Source organism: Clinocottus analis, unplaced genomic scaffold (genome assembly GCF_023055335.1).
Source record: "Clinocottus analis isolate CAN_PGR_092001 unplaced genomic scaffold, fCliAna1.0.p SCAF_22, whole genome shotgun sequence".
Classification (NCBI taxonomy): domain Eukaryota; kingdom Metazoa; phylum Chordata; class Actinopteri; order Perciformes; family Cottidae; genus Clinocottus; species Clinocottus analis.
In genome coordinates, this window is record NW_027175954.1 from 4,715,710 (window position 1) to 4,733,626 (window position 17,917).

Sequence of the window (17,917 nt, forward strand, 5' to 3'; positions counted from 1 at the left end):
CTGACAAAAGAGAAGAAACTGCTGACAAATGTCTTGTGACCAATGTCTTTAAAAAAAAAGAAAAGAAAAATCCTATTTTGTGGAATTTATTTATTTAAATTTTTTTGTTGTAAAAAATAAAGTAGCCAATACTACTGGTTGTGCACCTAAATTGAAGTACCAGATGCAAGATGCAGGGCATCAAATTATTATTATTCCCAGAACGTTAATTATAATTTTTATAAGAGTCTCCCAGGGAACTGTTGTGTGTATTGGAGAAGTTTAGTACTCGAGAATGTTGGACGATTAGAGTCATCAGGTTTGAGGGAAGCGTTTGAAGTTAGAAATATGTGTGACACTATCTGTTCACATTTAACTCCAAAGGTTCACCTGTCATTTCCCACACACATATGCAGCTGGCACTCCAGTCATGTGGTGCTGTGTGATCTGACCCCAGCCGCTGTGTCTGCAGCCCCTTAATATAGCCCACTGCTGTCATGGTAGTTTTTTGCCTGTCTTCCCTTGCTCTGTGTTGTGTGTGCACCAATTTGTGTGCACGTTTGTCCCGGCATGAGGACCGGCTGAGTTGGACAGGGGGTGTTGGGGTGTCAGCCTGGAGACGAGATGTGAAGTATTGCTACTGACCTGTGTAATTTCCCAAGTTACTGTGACTCAGCAGACCTTCAATAAAAGTACAAAAATACAATAAAATGCGGGACTTATTTGATTGTAATTAATTTATCTTTTTCTTTGGAATTCAATCTAATTCATTTTACAAATCAGCTACTGCATCCTCAGAATAAACAAATAGTCAGAGAAAGACAGATGGCTTGTTGCTACTCACCATTGGTCCTGTTCTGGCCACCATCCCTGATTGCATTACAGTTACTATGGTTCTGTCCGATATTGTCGGCATCAAGCTAGAGGACATGGTTAAACTCACACGCACACACACACGCACACACAGAGAGATACACAGATGCAGCAGACCCCCGCTCTCAGAGAGGATTCGTTTCTAGTCTGATTGGAAGCTGAGAGTGTGGAGAACCTCCTCCCCTTGTCCACCTCCTTTCTTGGCTGTTGTCTAAACTTTCCCTGGCACTCTGCTCTTTTTACACTTCTTGCTGGTGTGTCTTAAAAACCTGAAACCTGTGGAATACCTGTGGCATTTGGATAATTGGCTACTAACTGTTCAAAATCCAAGCAGAACTCAAGGTTGGTAATTTGTATGGCTTGACATTTTGGAAATATTATGATTTACCAATTGTTTTTTAGGTTAGGAAAAGAGGTAGCCAGTCATATTGGTAAATACGAAACGTTGCAGTCGGCAAATGAAATTCTTTTGTGTTGTAATGTTCTGGTGAAGTCCTGCCCAAAGTTGCAAAGGGAACTTCCAGCATAATCATTTTGTGATCAGCAGGATTAGTCACAGGTGTTCAGTGTTACATACAATTGTGTAATTAGGAAGATTTAAGGGACACTTTTGCTTCATGAAATACAGCCTCCTAAATAGTACAAGTTGCACTAGCTGCTCAGTAGTGTTGTCGGGATTTGAAACAATCTGAAGTCTCAGACTCATCTTGAATCAGAACTTTTTTTGGGCAGATCCTAAACCTAAATATTTTTTTTGCACATGATTGTGCCACAGTCTATGCTCCACCTTGACTGTTTGTTTATTTCTGAACTATTGTGTACACTTGTCTGGACTGCGCTGTCGGCCGGCATACAGGCAAAAAGGGGCTGAAAGGAGAATTGTTTGAGCCCCTCTCGTCAGCGGTCAAGGAACAGCGTGATCATGTGAACCAAGTCTGCCATGCCAAAGGAATGTGTTGAATTCTAATGATGCTGCTTTGACAAGAGCATGTGACTCAAGAGCAAGAGCGCAGATTGGCGAGGGCAGAAGAAGCAAAGGCCGATAGGGTTAGGGGAAAACGTCAAAAGAGAAAGAGCAGGTAATCGCAAGAAAGAATGCAATGGTTTTGGAGGAGCAAAGCCTGCAACATGTTGACCTCCTAACAATATTAAAATAGAAAACCCAAAGAACAAGGAGATTCTGTGGAAATGTGATACACTTGTGTTTTGGGGAGAAACATAGCCTGAAGTCATATGAGCCAGACTTTATCTCTAGTACAGCTTTGGTTCTCATGGCTGAGAGTGGGCTGCTATCTGCACTCACAAACTGTCTTCTGAGTATGGAGATTGAAGATGGCACTGTATGAACAAGGGCAATTAAGCACATTGAGTCTGGGACATTTTCAGCAACGATTCAGATCATATAAAGGAGCCAAAGTAATGTTGGTGTCAGTATTAGTCAGGGAATAACACAAGTTTCTATCAGGGTATTTCTTTATTAGAGGAGTTAAATATACACACAGTCAGATACTTGTTCATTCATGAGCAGCTGGCGTCATTTGACCAAGAAATCAAAAAGATTAGTTATTTTGTAATTTTCATGCATCAGTGTGAAAAGAATGTCATCTGATCCTTCTGTGAAGTCGACAAGAAATTGTTTTTTTAAAGACTTTGAAAAGGAAAGAGAAATGCTTTTGTTTAAGTTTAAGTTTTTTTCCCCTGTGTTTTTACAAAATCAACAGAAACTGGACCTGGGGGTTTAAGCACAATGTGTATAATGGATGTACAACCTTCATTTCTCCATGTCTTTAGCTTAATGCTGTTTCCTACTCTGTAGGGTAATAGGTATTGATTGGTGACCTGGATTTTACCCTTGCCACCACAAGCCAATGTGAGTGCATTTTCACCATGCTGAAGGAGCAATAACGATGAATTACAAGAAAGTGAGAAAGATACTTAAGTGATGGAGCAAATGTTGCCTTGCCACAATTTGTCCCTTGGTAATCTTTCTTGTGCGCGCACTACATTTTTATGTTCATCATGAAGACGCCTTATTTGAAGCTGATTTGTATTGTATTGCTGTATATTAGCAATCCCTATCATAAGCAGAGTTCATACACTGCTTCATTCCCCCAAGTAAGCTGATGAAAAGTATTAGAATACCTCATGCACAGAACTCGTTGAGAATATACTGGACCATTTGGAAACAAATATCACTTTGTGTGAAGGATGTTGCAGTCTTGGTAGTCTTTGGTAGAACATTGTTCATGTGTACTAAAATATTTGATACCATAGGAATAACATGTATGAGTTTTGAAAATGGAGTTCCCCTTTAATAAATTCTTCCATAGATTATCGATTATGTAGTTTTTCATTGCATGAGTGAACCTTTAGAAGTTTAATCTTGTAGCGTTAGGGTCACATATAGCTCACAGAAAGCTTATTTTTTGTATGGTGGTTTTGTGTTTTTCGAGGCGTGCTGTGGTGAAGACTCTTTGGTTTGGGATTTGTGGTTGGCCATTTTTAAGTAGATGTACCCAAAACCTGCCTTTTGGTTCTTCTGTTGGCAACACAGAATGCATTATCCGTAAAACTTTCAACTTTAAATGTGGTTATTGAGCATTAGCAAATTGGTTGAATAACACTGGTCCAGACACTGAAAAGGTTAGGAAATGAAACCTTTGATAGAAGCAATAGATGGTGGCCAAGAGATGGTGAGTGCAGGTGAGTTGAGTGCAAATGAGTGCAAGCTGTTAAAACAAATCTCCAGGCATGCAGGCACACACCCACAGAAGCCAACCCACAGCTAAAGAGAGACAAAAATGTTTTTGCTGACATCGTTTTTGGTCCGTTTGCGTAATGACTTGGTTTGAAAAATGTCTTGCATTGTTACCTTTGCTGGCCTAAAATGAATGCGTGAGAGATTCCACACATTCTTCTCTCAATGTGAATCACTGTACGGGAATCGCATGAACACGCAGGCAGCACGCAACGCTGAGGTATGTGTTCACACCACGCACATTCACTTTCAACTGAAAGTGAAGCAGTATCAACTGAATGTGACAACAGAGAGTGGAGGTGTGTACCGGTTTCTGGGGACTGGTTGAAAAAGGAGGTGTGTCTTCTTTGACTTAACAAGCCTCGGCATGCTCAACAGCTCAGCTTGTAGAACCGGACACCAAACTCGGTCAATGCAAGTAGTAAAAATCAACATATTGTATTTCCGACTATGCGTAAATAAAAATGGTAAAATATTATAGATTTTCCGGTTTTCTTAGATCATTTCAAATATGAATTGACTGGAATAACCTTAATTGTACTGTTTCATCTCCTGTTTTGCTGAGTAACTAGGTGCCACTTTGAATGCAACACCATAAGCAACAGAGAAGTGCGTATCAGAGTCCATTTCCTTATCTCTTGTGTGGCATCTCAATCCATTTCCTAGTGGATGGATTCTAGCCAGAGAGTCGGTAATTAGATCATGTCTAAGGCAACCTCTCACTGGCCACTAAATGCAATTTGGAATAATTTTCATTGGACTGATTGGATTAGACTGCTGCTCCTCACTGCATGGATAACGATTGGGTTAGACACACACCCAGAGTGGACTAACACAATATTAACAAGGTACCTACTACCAAACTTTTTAAAATCCTATTAAATTGTAATCAATCAAGAAGCCTTAGAATATATAAACCACGCTTTCTTGCTAAATTGGTGTGTAATGCATACAACGAAAATGGATTTGAACATGCCTCATTAAAGATGTAAATGCACGCAAGTCTGCACACTCACCCACAGATGCTTTTCATGACCATGACTGTGGAGAAGTCATCCATCTCACCATGCTGTGGTTCCCCTGCAGGAAGCAGTGGGACCATCATGAGTCTGCGCTCAACCCACAACCTGCTGTGTAGTGTGAAATCTTCTGCTTTACTGAGAGCTGCAAAGTTGAGCCACTGCAGGCTCTTATTGAAACATTTGATGTTAAAATATCTCTGAAGGACCAGATTTACAATACTATTGATGGGCCTGACTTGTGCATGTGCGGGAGTGAATCAAAAGCCACTACAGGAATTCAAAGTGGGACGGTGCACTTTTTAGCTTGTGGGCACAGCTTGTTGTGCCTGTTATTTTTGGTTCTACCCACCTCTGTTGGGCCGGTAAATTGTGGCTCTGCTGTAGTGTAGAAGTGGTGTGTAATGGGGGTAGCGGTGGGCAGTTGTTGCCAGGGGAGGTGGTGTGTTATTTTCAGTCCATTGTGTCTACTTCCTGTGGGTCAGGGGTTATTGGAGCGGGGTGTTGCAGACTTGATGGAGTAAAGAGGAGGGAAGGGAAGTCAGCAGGGTAGGCAGGAAAGTGACCAAACTCACTCGACAACAGTGGCTGGTCAGCAGCTCGCTTACCTTGCTTCTATCACAACGTTTCTCGTTTTTATCTGTGCAAAGCTTGGACTCTTCAGAACCAGGTAAAGAGCCATGAATTGCATTTCGATAATTGGCAAGCTTGTCATTTAGAATTTTTCTTTGAATGCTGTGGCCGTCAAGGTTTTCCAAACGTCGTTTGCTTGTTTCTGTCAGCAGAAGGTTGGAGACTAACTTAACTGTCAAACGATTCGTCTTTGGTGTGGAGATGTTTGTTTGGGGCGATAATGCACCAAAAATGTGGAAGACAGGAAGTGTACGGAAATTTGATGATGCATAAACTCAATACCAAGTTTATGTTGTGTTTAAAGCATTGGGCTGTCAAAAGCATTGATCCAATGTTGCAGCTCAGCAGATTATTTCTTAAGTGAATCATAGAGAAATGCAATTGTAATTAAACCAAATGGTCACCATGCAGTGTATCAATGACTCCTTAGTGTCACTAATAATTTATATGATTTCTTTTCCTCTTTTAAATCCTATAAAGATCAGTTAGAGCCTTGCTAATGCAAAAAAATGGCCACTTTCAGCAAATGCAATGACAGTCTTGAGTGAAAACATCGAAATGTTTGCAATAATTAATTTAAATATGAAGTCTTGAGGCCACAGCAACATGAAAGAATGAGCAAAGTTCATTTGGTAGTGTAATTACTTTGTCTTCTCTGCAAGCCTTTGTTCTGCAATCAGGTGACACTTGATTTTTATGGTTAGTGGCAGGATCAGTGTTGTGTTATTGTGCCAATGTATTTGATTGATTATTGTAACATTCCTGCACCTTATTATTTCTTTTAAGACATCCAAAGCCCTTTACCAGCAGGTCAACAGCCTTTTTAGTGCCACATAATTACCTCCACTCGGCTGCATTTTAACATTAAAATAAAAAAAGGCTAAATATTACCAATTTAGACACTGATTCCAATGTATGTTTTATGACATGCTTGTAGCACTGGTCAAAGTTTGACCGTGCAGTGTATTAAACAAATACTGTTGTGGCAGGGCCCGTCACTGTAGACCCTTGCAATGATATCTCTGGCTTGGTCAGACTTTCCAATTAACACAATTGGCAGTGTACATGCACGTGGATAGCCAGAAACTGGCTCCAAAAGGTACCTTTCTTTAGTTTAGTAATAGCTTCAAACAAGGACATCAGTAGAGGAGCAAATCCCCCAAAATACTTCGATAGTTTTTTGAGATACCTCAAAAAACAACAAAGCACAACCATGTATTTTATAACTTAAATATGTCAAATTAAAGGGAGTGTGCCTTATCACATGTATTTTTGGAAATGATCAAAATGTCACCAATTTGTACATAATATTAACAGGCAGGCAGTAAAGCAAATATTTCATCAGTACATTTGTCCATCTTGAAATCTGTTAGTGTTTAGCTTCAGTGGAGGGAGAGTAACGCCACAGCATGTAGACTGTAAGCAGTTAGTTGCTGAGTGTTATTTTACAAAAAAGATTATCATATCACTCAAATAGTATCACATTTCCTGACCACTTCCTTCAACACAAGACGTGCCGTTTAACGTGAGCAAAATATCAGATGTGGTAATTGAGATTTCACAGTAAAGATGTGATTAGCTCTCTGCTCTGTCCACAAAAAGCATAGAGAGTAAATGTATTTTAACCCAATCCCCCTTTTTTTTGGACAACATATGTGACATTAGCTGTTGCAGCATCAAGCGAACGTTCTAAAGTTAGCTCTAAAACGACCCCCAAATACGACCACAGTGACAAAAGGAAGCAAAAACGGAAATTGTTTTGCCCAGAGTGTGTGTCAGGAACAGATGACCAGGAAGATAAAAAGCGCTAACAAAGTGGAAACTTCCACCAAGGGATGTTATTTTGCCTTGCGTGTGTTTTTTCTCTCCATTTCTGTGTTGCGCAAAGCCCCCATGTTTCCTGAAAAACACAGTAAGAGGTAGTTGGTTGAGTTCTGAAGAAAAGGGCTAACACTGTGACTGCTGAACAGTTTCCTTCATTATATGTAACTACTGACGCGTCTATGCTCCCTCAGTCATACATGATGTGAAGTGGTGTTAATGTTTAAACCTGCTCCCACTGAGTTAATGCTTTACTCCGTGAGAAGGGTTTAAGTCTGAGCCTAACCTGTCTGAAAGCTGTGTAGAGAGGCCAGGGGGTAGCTGTGTTTTTCAGGGGGCTTATTGCTATTGGAGGTGGCGGATGTCAAATGTGGTTGGTAGAAAATTGATTGAATAATCCTGATTTTCTGAAGGGAAACAAGACCCTCAGTCCCAGTGCACAACTAACGATCAGTCCCTTGTTTCCTCGTGCTACATCTTCCCCACCTTCTCCCGCTCACTCACCCTCTCTTGGTCCATCCCTCCCTCTGTCCGTGGATACTCTAATGAAGGATATGGAATTATTACTTGACTGAGTTCCTGTCCCGCCCTAGGAGTGTACAGCAACGACAGCGATTACACATTCACTTAGTCAAGACACTGGAGTAACAGCAGCACCGTGGTCCTGGGATATATGGAACAGGTAGAAAAAGACCACCAATTGCTTGATGAGATACCTTTCCAACAAAGCCTCAGGGATACCTGCAGTTAACAACTTTGGTAAGCATCTCTATTGCCTCCGCAGAGTTTTTGTCAAGGTTTTGTGTAAGAAGCCAAAGTTTGATCACATTTTAAACTGTTACATTTTCCCATAAAGACAGGGTTGGAATATTTGTAGAAGCAATAGTTTTTATCTTGTAATATACTTTGAAAAACGATGACACCGTCTTGTTATTAGGTCACATGTGAAAAGACCATAAATGAGGAACACCTGTTCGCCTTTCGGAAGGTCTTTCATGAAAATGTTGGTCTTTGTGTGCGCTGTTTGCAGAGATAGCAGTATGACTACCAAGGTCTGTGTTCTTTGGACAGTTACCGTAGATTGTTAGGGCTGGGGTCAGATGGCGCCTGACTGGGTGAGAATTTCACAGCTGCAGATGAAAGAAAGTGACTGTGGGATGGTAAATTGTGAGAGAGAGAGAGAGCGCGGGATGGTGTTGACGGAGAAGGGAGGGGACCTACTTGTTTTGATCATGAGTGCTGCTTATGGATCAATACACTGTTGATGAGCATGTTCATAGGGTGCGAGCATGCTGGTGCAACCTACTCTCAGGTGGATCTGTTTTTGTACACACGGCTGCTCAAAGTTGCCGAAAGTTTATTTCACTTTCTGACTTAAAGCACATAAAAAAACACACACATACACACTGTCTGTACATGTCAACGTGTGACATCCATAAATCTATCTGCATAAAACTGCTCTTTTTTTTGGTTTGGAGCTAACTTGTTGGGCTTTATATCCTGTACAGAGACTCGTGCTGTCTCGCATTGCTCCACGAGTGTTTTGAATGAAGAAGCTTGCTATCTGGCTATGGAATAATTCAATATTATTTTTCATAGTTGTTTTATATTATCACACTTAAGGAAATACTCACATTGTATGATTATGGTTCACAACTGTAGTGTCTAAAATGTACAATAACAAAAACCCTATAAATGAGAATCATTTATCAAATGATGCTAATAGTTATTTCTATATTAATTGTGTCCATGTTGTCCACCCCTAATCTGGCTACCATTCAAGGAGATCATTCAACTCGTTAAATCATCAACTGTTTTAGTTTAAATTTACATTGCCCTGCTGTGTACTGGCACAATGTGCAGCCAAAGAATAAGGAAGTAACAAAGTCCTTTTTAAATCATTGAATCTTTAAAATCCTTCAGCACATTTGTGTTTGTTGTCACTCATCATTTGGTCTACTATTGGTAATCTCTCGTGATGATTCATGCAAAACCAGAACATGGATCATTTTGACCCGTACAGTATAATAAGGCCTTGTGTTATGCAAGGTTAGTCATTTGCAGTTCATTAAAATTGGATGTGTATAGTTTCTTAGGAATTCTCGATCGAGAGCTTTGGTTCTTCTTGAAGAATTGAGACTTGAGATTCTCACTGTTGTGTCTCTGACCTGTGTGGGAAGATGGGGCGCTTGCACACAAAGCAAGGATGTGATGTTTCAGTTTAACAAAGATTTGTTCTTGTTTTCTCTTGGAGAGGAGAGAAATGAGGAGGTTGACTCTCATATGGGAGTAGTGCTATGGGGTGGATGCGGCTGATAATTGATAACTTCAGAAATAGTTGGGAGTTACAATTTTTCTCTGTGGGTGTTTGTAAGATGGACATGCACGGGTTCAGTAGGACACACACAGTCTCACCTAAACTAGTGTTGCAGTTTGCCTGGGTGGTCCTATCTTTAGCTTGTTCTCACTCTTTTTCTCTGTGTTTATTTCCTCTGCTGTCTTTGGCCTCAGTCCTATTATGGTTGCAAAGAAAAGCAACTTTTATATTTCCTACTAAATGGTTTACTTGAAAAATATTTTTTAGTCAGTTGTTTTCATTATATCCATTCAGGACTACTTTTACAATAATTTGCTGTTGCGGATTATTAGAAATATGTTCAAATCCTGGCTTATTATTATAGAAGCATTATTATTTTAGAATAATTGCCCATCTACACCTCTGTTGTCGAGGGCTTTAAACTGCTATGGTTAGGGTTAAAACCATAGTTTGTTAAAAGTGCTTATGTTAATGCAGAAAGGTGCAGTCTGCAAAGCGTTCATGCATGACTTCGCTTTCTTAGGGCTGCCTGGCAACATCATTGTTTTTTGTACCGAAGAGTGCACACTTTGTTCGAACAACATAATAAAAAGCACATTATTGTCACTGAAATGTAAAAAAAAAAAAAAAGCTACCATCAAACATGCATGCTGCAAGACAAGACAGAAAAGGACAGGATTGCAAATCAGTGCCTCAATATTGAATGGAAATCTGGGTAAGAGCTTTCTCACATTTTCCTGCGTTCTGTAAGCCCTCCTTATCTCCTCACTTAAAAGACCTCCAGTCACGCACTAGCTATCTTTGCAGCATTAGCAGAAGTGTCCCGGCTGCCCAGGGAGAGCTTTTGTAAAGCAGGCATGTAGAGGAAGCTGTCCATGCTGTGGCATCTCTAACCTTTTTTTTATTGAGAGTGCAGATGTCTCCACAGGAAGCAGAGGAAGGCTCCAATCCAGGGTAGAGGATGGAGCCTTCAGATGCAACACGAGAACGAAAAATGCAAGGAAAGTGAATTGTCAATAATTCTGAGCAGTATAGATCTTTTGATTAGCAATGAAAATTAAGAAATGAATGTTTTACCGCTGTAATCTGGGGACAGGGGTGCATTAGAACCATTAAGACATGCAACACGAGTAGTGAGACATGAGGCTTTAAAGCCCCCATGAACCGCTGGCTTTACTTCCTTAATGTGATGCGTTTTCTCTTGAAGCAGGATGTCAGTTATGGCATAAAACAGTGTATGATCATTCTAAATCAATGTAATATAGGGAGTCAAAGGCAGTTAGACAGTCCAGGTAATTTCTGGATGTTTACCGTGCGACCACAATAATCGCAGTTCTAAGGGTTGGCCCTCATTTCCATGTTTCATAGTGTGTACTTTGGTTCAAATGGACTTAACCAGATAACCTGTGCTTCGTTTCCTTCAGTCTAAAAAGTCACAGCATCTCTGGACTTTTGCAATTTAATTGTAATGTATAATACTAATGTCCATAACAGAAAAGAAGAGGCAAATTGTAACATATAATAACTTCATTGGAACAATGAAATAATTCACTGTTATCTATTGGGGTGCACACCCACCTCATTTTCGTCGACTTAACACACACTCGTTCGTCTCCCCTCTCCCACCCCCTTCTGATGTAGCAGTGGCAGTTAAGAGGGTCTGGGACAACCTGATTACATGGAACAGGAAGTCAGAGGAGGGAGAGGTCTTGAGCTACAGACCCTTACACACACACTGCTGCACATGATAAAGTCAGAAGGCGCAAAACAACAACAACAAACAACACACAGCAATCGGTTACTCACTTTCAGTAACAGGAACAAGACACCGAATGAAAACTGCTCTTATGGATATACAGCTTGCAAGGTAGGGGTACTGTTATTCACTTAAATTCTTTAAAAGGATTCTGTCATAATAAGCTGTAAATAATTATGGGAATATTTCTTTTTTTTATCAAGTCAAGCACTGTGGTGCTCTGTCTCAGTCTTAGTGATGGCAGTTTGTGTTTGGACAAGAAGGTTGGTACCGATGCTGTGGGTTCAGGACAAAGTGCTTATTAGTTCACCCAAGCATGTTTAGAGCTTGTGTTATCAATTTCCATTTAATTTTGGATCCAGTTCTACAATTTCTTCTACCTTTTTTCTAAAAAATTAAATGCAGAGCATTGTATCTTGAAATGGCCAGTGTTACCAGGTCAATTGTGACTGCGTGGGTTTAGTTTAGTTCAACTTTAAATTAACTAACCGTATATTGCAAAAATAGTATGCAGTGCTTACTGCCTGAAATAGAGTGAATGGAGATAATCAAGAATATTGACGTCAAAACCTTCCGTGATAATCTATAGCCCGTCCAAGCTGTCACTTTACATTTGCATGCTGGATCCTAATCTTTATTGGCATATAGATAAATGATTGAGAACTCCAAGATGCATCCTCGACATGGAATTAGTTCTCGGCTTACATGCATGTAGAGGGATCAGTTAAGGTGGTATTTTCCAGACAGTTCTTTAGTTTTTTTCGCTGTAAATAGAATACAAAGCTTCCCACCTGCTGTGGATGTTGTTCATGTCAGGTCGAGCAATGCACCGGGTTTATCTAACAAGTCTCCATCAAGAGTTTTGTGTACTTTGTGGGCAGAAGTTGGCGGTAGAGTTGGCTGACTATTAACTTCCCGCTGTTCAGGCAGTACATGTCTAATGGAAGTCCCCTCTCCTTCCAGCAGGCGGAGGGGCGATGACGTTGGCCGATCAGCCTCACTTAGCCAAAGGCCATGCACTCTTACTTGTACGTTAACTGCACTCTCTGGTGCTCAAGGATGTAAAAATAGCTGTTTAGCAAGAATCCCAGTCATGTCTGGCTAACAAAGACTGATTTATACAAGTTGCGGCCCTATGCATAGAGGAGCTTTTGTCCCCCCCCTCCTTCTCCTGCTCCAGACCTCGTCACCAACGCTGTGAGCGCCAAAACCTCTGACGCTCTTGACACTCCTCTCTTAGAACATCCTTTGTTCAGCATAGTCGTACAGTCCTGATAGTGAGGCTAAGGGAAACACTGCTAACCGATTGTTTGTTGCGTTTGGGTCCGATTGCAGTGTCATGGAAATACTTTGTAGTTTTGTTACTTTTGTGCATCATGCAAATGCAGTGATTGAATTGTCAGGTGTGTGCGTATGACATTTGAAAATGTCATATGCACTCTCAGAAATTCAATCCATTTTTTTCTCCCTAAACATTTTTATATAATGTAACATGACACATTGCCAAGATAAAAAAACTGGGTTTTGCTTCAGACAAAAATACATATTCCTGTTTTGGTGAAGCTGTAGTGTAATATTTCACGGACTCATCCTTAATTATAAAACATTTCCTTTCAACATATTGACCCTGGAAGAGACATTTGTTCAGGTACACAACCTGCTTAAATGTTTACAGCTGAAGCAATTTAATAATTGAAGACTGAAGCTATTGAAACAAATCAAATCAAAATATTTGCACCGATATAGCACTAAGTAATGAATGCCATCTATATTTCTTTTCCACACTTGAACGCTGAATAAGATCACAGTACCTGATGCTTCATTTACATTTTCTCAGCTCGCTGCTCATTCCTTCTAATTAGACTGACGAGTACACAGATATTGACACACAGATGTATGTTTAATTTCCTGCTTGAGAAAGAGAGACTGAGCACATGCGAGCCGATGCAGGAGAGTTTTTTTTTTCTTCCCTTTTTCATTTCATATCAACTGACTGTAAAAGGTGGTCTGTTTTCTGCTTGGCCATAAAATATTGTCTTGTTGTGATTTCTGGCAGATTAAACAATACCACATACTAATTTGTTCTGTTATCGCCAAATTGTGACCTTCCTTCCCTCGTCTTCACCCCGTGCTCTATCTGCGCCCTGCCTCTCCCTTGCTTCATCCCTTCCACTGTGTTTTTCTGAGGAACAAACAGAGAAGCTGTCCTAGTCGGGATGAGTCAGTGCAGCTGGGGTGCAGGTCATTTACCCACAGCCCACTCAGAGGGGACAGATGGCCCGGCCACTCGCATGCTGCTAAGTGCTAACGATGCACCCAGAGTCTGTTAGCTAAGCTAATGCTAACACATAATGGGTGAATTGGAGAAAGCTCCAATAATTCTCTCAAAACACTGATTTACTGTATATAGAGATGACTAATGCACCAGGACCTTTTTTTTAATTTATTTTGTGTACAGTTTTGAGTGGCTTGTGCTGATGATTTTACTTGGGAGTGCACGATAATGACACTAAGTGCATTCCCAAGTGAAATCAGCAAAGAAATGTAGACACATTTAATATTGTTGATACTGAGGTTTTGCAAAATATGAGTACTGTTTGGATTGTGTACGGCAATATTCTCTTTGTATTCCTGGTAGTCTTTCTTTAAAGGTTCTTTATATGAAAGTCAGAGCATTCATTTTGCAATTACATTTGTGTAAACAATAGTGGAGTGATGTCCACCTGAGCAGAGAACGAAGGCACTTTGACTCCATGTGTGTTTTGTAATCCGAGCTCGTCCTTGCTTTGTTGACATCGCCGGGCTGGCCGCGTAAACCTTTTAGTGCATGTGACCATGCCCCACTGGTTTGCTGATGGCCGCCACTCCGCACTGCGCTCTCTTGGCGGTTACAGCTGATAACGGCGTCCTGACTGGTGGCGTTGTCACGGAAGCGTAGCGCCTACCCTCTGATCCCCCCTGTTAGTGCAAACAATGGCAACAGTGCTGACGGAGCTGTTAGTGCTGTTACCACTGTTAGCCACCGTCATGCTGAGAGCTGTGTTGAGGTACTAGATATGCTCTGATTTTCAAAGTTAGCACCTTATTATTGGCCGTGATTCTGACGGCACTATAAGACAACCATGCGGAGTTTCCCCTCCCAGAGTGAGCCTACATTTTTGCTTTATATCATGATAACACTCATTTTTATTGTGTGGTTTTATTTTTCTAGGATCATGTATCTTAACTGCATACTGAGACATAAATACTGCCCTTTTGAAAGAAGCAGGGAGCCTTAAGTGTCTATGTATTGTGATTTATGCGGTGCTATATTTGCTGTGCACTTCTCTTAGCCATGCTTCTATGGTTATATGCTCGGACTAAGACTTGTTCTGTGATCTCCTATTGCAAAAAGACAGGAAAGTAGATTGGAAGTATGTTTGGATGTTGTCTGTGCAGTTGTCTTCATTGAGTGCACATGCTGCTGCAGAAAAATGTCAATCTATGAAGTCATAGGTTACAGAGAGTAGCGCGTAAACTTGTGAAGTAAACAAAAAAATAAAAATGTTGCGGTTTCACAGTCCATGTAAATGATTTAGTCAATCAATTTAGTGTCCTCTTTAAATGCCCTACGATAGTCTTTGGTCCATTGCATTCAATGTGAAAAGCGGGCACATGGTTGTCTGCATTAACATCGACTGCTATACAGGAATCAGTTGAAACAATATTGGACAATATGTCACAACGACAACAATGTCGGGGAAATCTGTCCACGTCCTGAAGACACAGTCTTGTGTAATGTCCCAACTGCTGCTACTGCAGAAATAAAGTAACCCACAGGCCTGTCTCGGTACCATTAGAGATATGGAAGATGAGTTTAAGTATGTAGTTTAACAGCCTGTGATGACAGTGCATTCACATTAGCAATTAGTGCACTTAGAGGCTTTTTAGGCTGCATTAATCTATCTAAACCATGAAGCACAATTACCCTTTGAAGCACAGTAAAACTGGAGCTGGTGGAGCTTGAGTGGTGTTGGCAGGATGGTTCACCAGGAACTAGTTTTATACATTTAGACCAATAGATGAAACTCTTGTATTAGAAAACTGATTTGGCCACACACTTATTTTTAGCAGCTGCGAGCGCATTTCCACAGTCTTACTGCATTTCGGAGTCTTGCCAAGTCTTTAATCGATATGCTGCCATATTGTCTCATTCAATTCTTTACTTCTCCTCGTATGGATTCTGGCATGGCACGTTACCAAGTATGACATTTCCAAAGTCTGATGTGTGAATGCTACGGCTCATTTCATTCTTAATATCTGGCAACAGGAAAAAGACGCTGAAATGTTCAACATAGAGCTGTAACAGATAAGACATTTCTAAGAATAGCCAGATGGCTTTGCAGATAAAGTCTCTTGATGTCAGCCAGTGTCTAAAAGAAATAGTTTAACATATGCATTGTACCAACCACAACAAATGGACGTTTTCCGAGGGGTTATGCAGGATTTTTTTTTTATGGCCGGCTGATGGCTGGAGAGTCAGACATGAGGGTGATATCAACTGCTCATTAAGGAAGCAAATAAGCCCATTTCCCCCAAATGCTATATTGGATCGTCTGTTTTGCATATGTTCTCCCTTCTTACGCACTTAACCCACATCTCTCTCCATCTTTGTCTTTGTCATGCTCCAGTGTTGTTGGGTCAAAAGGCCTCTGACGGCAGCGTGACTCCACTCGGTTGGCATCTCCCCTCAACCCTCCCACCCTTCCTTCCCCTGTCATCTTCTTAGTCAGACCCTCAATGCCCTCTCTGTCTGGCCCCATAGGCTGTAGGTCCTGGGTGGGCGAGTAGAGGGTGTCTTCCTGTGTTTCACCCTATCAGAAGACAGTGGGACACTTGGTGGAAGGGGAGAGGGGGTTTGGCGGGGACAGCTGCCATGCTAGGGGAGCCCCCACCATCCCAGTCCAGTATCGTCCCATGCCGTCCCATTCCCAAGCCTGGAGCCCGTGAACACCAGACTTCGACAAGCTAAAGTGGGCTCTGTGATTGCTGAGTGAGCTGCATGGTTCACAATCAGTTGGTGGATTAAGGAAGACTAGAATGGATGTATATCTTTCCTTCAGTCATTAAGTACTTGACCCTGGCTCGGACCAGTTGGGATTTAACTATTAATTCCATACTGGCCACAATGGAATACACAACAAAAGCAGGACTATCTATATGCCTCATCATATTCTTCATGAGCCTTGACAGGAGGTATGTACTTAGAATTTGGCAGAGGTCATCGAGTGACACTGTTCCAGTATTTGTCTGTGGCATCGGGTTCAAAGTACTCTGACGTGGTTTGGGTTCTGTCATGTTGATTTTCAGTGTGTTGACACACACACATGGAGAAAAGTGTCGACTTTCTATGTAATTATAACCATGTCATATTATTCTGTTGGCATTTTTGTTGATGGCAAATTAAGACACTTATGTTGAAAAAAATAGTGCAGTCGATTAGTTTCTTTCAGCCTATTTTTTCTCTCAGCCTATTTTATTCTAGTCAAGGGAAACCAGGGAAAGATATTTTTCTGGAGAAACCCGATTTATTGATCACAATAAGGTTTCCAACAAGTCTGGCATCAGAGTGTACATGTATGACAAATGCTCATAGTAAAAGCAAATCATAGGGATGAAAGCCAAAAAGGTTACTCGTAGTGCTGCATTATTGCATCTTATATTTGTGCAACACGTGAAATAAATGCTCAGATAAATTTGTGGTATCAGTTTTTTATGCAGATACATTTGCACATTAGAAAGAAAAAAAGTGTTGTCTCACTACAAGTGCCTGTTCTCCCACTGCACTCTCAGTCCAAATGCTTTTAATAAAAAAAAAGAACACTTCTGGCTGCAGTGCATATCACTAACGCACTTAAAATCTGCCCGCATTGGTTTAAAAAAATATGGTGGATGGTAGAGGAGAAATCAAATTACTGACCAGCTGCACCCAAATGTGGATGTTACAGTAACCAAGTTATTGCACTACATGCAAATGTGTTTGACTTCCTGCCGTAACCAGATTGCTTCCACTTTCCTGTTGTCTTCTGTGCATATAAATTAAGTCACTGTCCGTATGCATGTCAAGTAAGAATGTTTGTGACTCTAGGATATGTGTTCATCTGTGTATCATTTTAAACGTTTAAATTTTATGCACATGTCTGGTGCTAAATGGGTGGTACAAATCAAGTGGTGAATAATTGTGCATGAGCAGAGCTGTGTGAAAGTCCACAGATGGAGGAGAGATGCTCAAGCTAGCACACAGCTTGTCGTCCTAGAGCTACGACTGTCTGTGACCATGCTAATGTGGCAGTTCAGAAACGCTTTAATTATTTTGAGATGAATGCATTTTGACTGTCTTGCCCCAGGAGGGTACGGCTGTTGACACTCTTTTCTGTTATCTTTTTGACTATTTCCTCGCTGCACTAATTTTGGCCCGATACATCTTTTATACATCTTATTTGGGTCAGTGAATTTTATATATTTATCTTTTGTCTTTTTTGGCTTGCTATATTAATCTCTCATTTGTTGTACTTTGTTTTTTTCATAAGATATTCTTCATATTGTAGCCCCTTTTTTAAAATAGTTTTAAAAAAAAAAGATCCATCAGTATTATTAAGTGCTGTTTTTAAAGCATTTTTAGTTTTGCAGAAATTGCAGCCACCTGTGTGATGCATGTTGTCAAGCCAATGTCAAAGAGCAAACCAAGCAATACATTAAGTAACCAGAAATTCTCAGATACC

The 17,917-nt window shown here is 40.7% G+C and overlaps 1 protein-coding gene across 7 annotated transcripts in view; it reads left to right on the forward strand.

Moving 5' to 3' along the window:
* gab1 (GRB2-associated binding protein 1) overlaps positions 1 to 17,917 on the forward strand; it is a 47,113-nt gene that overhangs the window by 9,787 nt on the left and 19,409 nt on the right. Inside the window, exon 1 of one of the 7 annotated variants that reach the window (XM_068588734.1) lies at positions 1,130 to 1,194. The exons of 5 other annotated variants lie outside the window; for them this stretch is intronic. The gene's annotated coding sequence lies outside the window, so the exon portion shown is untranslated. Of the gene's footprint in view, positions 1 to 1,129; positions 1,195 to 16,141; positions 16,392 to 17,917 lie in introns of those variants that run through there. One more of the 7 variants, XM_068588733.1, reaches the window with a different exon arrangement.